The following is a 4,805-nucleotide window of genomic DNA, read 5'->3' on the forward strand; positions in this document are numbered from 1 at the left end:
GAGATTTAATGGAATCTCTATGGTCTCTGTGTGAGCCTCAGATTCCTCAGGATCCTTATTAGGAAGCTCCTTTTTGCTTGGAGGACATCCCAGGAGTTCTTTCTCACTAGGATTTTCGTCCTCCTCCTCCTTTGTGCTTTCGGCCATGTTGACTAAGTCAATGGCTTTGCACTCTCCTTTTGGATTCTCTTCTGTATTACTTGGGAGAATACTGGGAGGAGTTTCAATAACTTTCTTACTCAGCTGGCCTACTTGTGCCTCCAAATTTCTAATGGAGGATCTTGTTTCATTCATGAAACTGAAGGTGGCCTTTGACAGATCAGAGACTATATTAGCTAAATTAGAATTATTTTGTTCAGAGTTCTCTGTCTGTTGCTGAGAAGATGATGGATATGGCTTACTATGATTCAGCCTATTGCGTCCACCATTGTTAAAACCTTGTTGAGGTTTTTGTTGATCCTTCCAGGAGAAATTTGGATGATTTCTCCATGATGGGTTATAGGTATTTCCATATGGTTCACCCAGATAATTAACCTCTGCCATGGCAGGGTTCTCAGGATCATAAGCTTCTTCAGAAGCTACCTCTCTAGTACTGTTGGATGCATGTTGCAATCCATTCAGATTTTGAGAGATCATGTTGACCTGTTGAGTCAACACTTTGTTCTGAGCCAGTATGGCATTCAGAGCATCAATTTCAAGAACTCCCTTCTCCTGAGGGACCCCAGTATTCACGGAATTCCTCTCAGAGGTATACATGAACTGGTTGTTTGCAACCATGTCAATGAGTTCTTGAGCCTCTTCAGGCGTTTTCTTCAGGTGAATAGATCCACCTGCAGAATGGTCCAGTGACATTTTCGAAAATTCAGAGAGACCATAATAGAATATATCTAATAGGGTCCATTCTGAAAACATGTCAGATGGACATCTCTTGGTCAGCTGCTTGTATCTTTCCCAAGCTTCATAGAGGGATTCACCATCTTTTTGTTTGAAAGTTTGAACATCCACTCTCAGCTTGCTCAGCTTTTGAGGAGGAAAGAATTTATCTAAGAATGCAGTGACCAGCTTATCCCAGGAGTCCAGGCTATCCTTAGGTTGTGAATCCAACCATATTCTAGCTCTGTCTCTTACAGCAAAAGGGAAAAGCATAAGTCTGTGGACTTCAGGATTAACTCCATTCGTCTTTACAGTATCACAGACCTACAAGAATTCAGTTAAGAACTGATAAGGATCTTCAGATGGAAGTCCATAAAACTTGCAGTTTTGTTGCATTAATGCAACTAGTTGAGGCTTAAGCTCAAAGTTATTGGCTCCAATGGCAGGAATGGAGATGCTTCTTCCATCAAACTTGGATGTTGGCTTTGTGAAGTCACCAAGCATTCTCCTTGCATTATTATTATTATTATTTTCGGCTGCCATCTCCTTCTCTTGTTCGAAAATTTCTGAAAGGTTGTTTCTGGATTGTTGTAATTTAGCTTCTCTTAATTTTCTCTTCAGAGTCCTTTCAGGTTCTGGATCAACTTCAACAAGAGTGCCCTTTTCCTTGTTCCTGCTCATAAGAAAGAGAAGAAAACAAGAAAAGAAAGAGGAATACTCTATGTCACAGTATAGAGATTCCTTTATGTTAGTAGAAGAAGAAAGGGGTAGAAGAATGAAGGAGGAGGTTCGGATTTGGATGAAGAGAGGTGAAGAGAAGTGTTAGTAATTAAATAATTAAATAGAATAAGAAAAGAGAAGAGAAATTTTCGAAAATAATTTTGAAAAAATGGTTAGTGATTTTCGAAAATTAAAGATGAGATGAGATTAAAATTAGAATTTAAAACAATTAAAAAGAATTTTTGAAAAAGAGGGGGAGAATTTTCGAAAATTTAGAGAGGGAAAAGTAGTTAGGTGGTTTTGAAAAAGATAAGAAACAAACAAGGAGTTAGTTAGTTGATTGAAAAAGATTTGAAATCAAATTTTGAAAAAGATAAGAAGATAGGAGGTTAGATAAGATATTTTGAAATCAAATTTTGAAAAAGATAAAATTTTTGAAAAAGATAAGATAAAAGATAAAAAGATATATTTGAAAAAGATATTTGAAAAAAAAGATTTAATTTTAAAAATTACTTAACTAACAAGAAACTACAAGATAAGATTCTAGAATTTAAAGATTGAACCTTTCTTAACAAGAAAGTAACAAACTTCAAATTTTTGAACCAATCACATTAATTGTTAGCTAATTTTTCGAAAATTGGATAAAAAGATAAGAAAAAGATTTTGAAAATATTTTGAAAAATATTTTTGAAATTTTCGAAAATTAAAAAAAAATGAAAAAGATATGATTTTTGAAAAAAGATTTTGAAAAGATAAGATTTTTAAAATTGAAATTTTGACTTGACTTGTAAGAAACAACTAATTTTTAAAAATTTTTGACCAAGTCAACCCAAAATTTCGAAATTTTGGAGGAAAATAAGGAAAAGATATTTTTGATTTTTAAATATTGAATGAAAAACACAAAAATGACCCAAAACATGAAAATTTTGGATCAAGACACAAGATGCATGCAAGAATGCTATGAATGTCAAGATGAACACCAAGAACACTATGAAGATCATGATGAACATCAAGAACATAATTTTGAAAAGTTTTTGATGCAAAGAAAACATGCAAGACACCAAACTTAGAAATCTTTAATGCATGAAAATTATGAATGCAAAAATGCACATGAAAAACAACAAAAGACACAAAACAAGAAATCATCAAGATCAAACAAGAGGACTTGTCAAGAACAACTTGAAGATCATGAAGAACACTATGAATGCATGGATTTTCGAAAACAATGCAAGAAAAAATTTTAAAAGCATGCAATTGACACCAAACTTAAAAATTAACACAAGACTCAAACAAGAAACACAAAATATTTTTGATTTTTATGATTTTCTAATTTTTTTGTATTTTTATAATTTTTTTTCGAAAAACATTTTTGGGAAAACGAAAAATAAAGAAAAAAAAATTTTGAAAAAGATTTTTGAAAAGAAAATTACCTAATCTGAGCAACAAGATGAACCGTCAGTTGTCCATACTCGAACAATCCCCGGCAACGGCGCCAAAAACTTGGTGGACGAAATTGTGATTCCCTTTTTTCTTGTAATTGGATTTATAAAAGATGTATACTCTGAGGGCATTGTTTATTTTCTTCACAATCTCGTTCAACTAACCAGCAAGTGTACTGGGTCGTCCAAGTAATAACCTTACGTGAGTAAGGGTCGAATCCACAGAGATTGTTGGTATGAAGCAAGCTATGGTCACCTTGTAAATCTCAGTCAGGCAAATTAAACATTATTTATGGGTTTGAGGATAGGAATAATAAAAAGAAATAAATAATAAAAGGGATAGAACACTTATGCAGATTCAAAGGTGGGAATTTCAGATAAGCGGATGGAGATGCTGTAGAGCTCTTGGACGCCTGCTCTCCTACTCCTTCTACTCAATCCTTCTCACTCCTTTCCATGGCAAGCTTTGTATAGGGGTTCACCATCAACTGTGGCTACTTTCATTCTCACGGGGAAATAACCTGTGCGGCTGTCACTCGCACAGCTAACCAGTCTGGAGGCATCACCCATGGCTGATAGCTACATCCCATCCTCGCAGTGAAAACTATGCTAACGCACTCTGTCACAGTACGGCTAATCACCGGTTGGTTCCCGCTCCTACTGGAATAGAATCCCTCTTTTGCGTCTGTCACCAACGCCCAGCAGGTTAAAGTTTGAAGCACGTCACGGTCATTCATGATCGGAATCCTACTCGGAACACCACAGACAAGGTGGACTTTCCGGACTCCCAGGATCCTACTCGGAACACCACAGACAAGGTTGGACTTTCCGGATCCAGATGAATGCCGCCAACTATCTAACTTATACACGAAGATTCTGTTGGGGAATCTAAGAGATACGCATTCAAGCTCTGTTGCATGTAGAACGGACATGGTTGTCAATCACGCGCATTCATAAGTGAGAATGATAATGAGGGTAATCTGACTCATCACATTCATCATGTTCTTGGGTACGAATGAATATCTTGGAATAAGAATAAGAGAGAATTGAATAAAAGATAATAGAATTGCATTAATACTTGAGGTACAGCAGAGCTCCACACCCTTAATCTATGGTGTGCAGAAACTCCACCGTTGAAAATACATAAGCAAAGAGTTCAGGCATGGCCGAATGGCCAGCCCTCTCTAACGTGATCACAGGATCAAAATACAATCCAGGATGTCTAATACAATAGATAAATGTCCTATATATACTAGACTAGCTACTAGGGTTTACATGAGTAAGTAATTGATGCATAAATCCACTTCCGGGGCCCACTTGGTGTGTGCTTGGGCTGAGCTTGATGAATTCACGTGTAGAGGCATTTCTTGGCGTCAAACTTCAGACACAGCGTGTACTCGGCGTTCAACGCCAAGTTACGTCGTCATTCTTCGAATAAAGTATGGACTATTATATATTGCTGGAAAGCCCTGGATGTCTACTTTCCAACGCCGTTGAGAGCGCGCCAATTAGAGTTCTGTAGCTCCAGAAAATCCATTTCGAGTGCAGGGAGGTCAGAATCCAACAGCATCAGCAGTCCTTTTGTCAGCCTTCTTCAGAGTTTAGCTCAAATCCCTCAATTTCAGTCAGAATTTACCTGAAATCACAGAAAAGCACACAAACTCATAGTAAAGTCCAGAAATGTGAATTTAACATAAAAACTAATGAAAACATCCCTAAAAGTAGCTTAAACTTACTAAAAACTATATGAAACAATGCCAAAAGCGTATAAAT

The 4,805-nt window shown here is 36.4% G+C and overlaps 1 non-coding gene across 1 annotated transcript; it reads left to right on the plus strand.

Moving 5' to 3' along the window:
- The first annotated feature begins 910 nt into the window (after positions 1-910).
- On the plus strand, positions 911-1,014 carry LOC112714619 (small nucleolar RNA R71). The gene has a single exon (XR_003159310.1). It is a non-coding gene; the product is annotated as a small nucleolar RNA R71 (small nucleolar RNA).
- The last annotated feature ends 3,791 nt before the right edge of the window (positions 1,015-4,805 follow it).

Source organism: Arachis hypogaea, chromosome 1 (assembly GCF_003086295.3).
Source record: "Arachis hypogaea cultivar Tifrunner chromosome 1, arahy.Tifrunner.gnm2.J5K5, whole genome shotgun sequence".
NCBI classification, from domain to species: domain Eukaryota; kingdom Viridiplantae; phylum Streptophyta; class Magnoliopsida; order Fabales; family Fabaceae; genus Arachis; species Arachis hypogaea.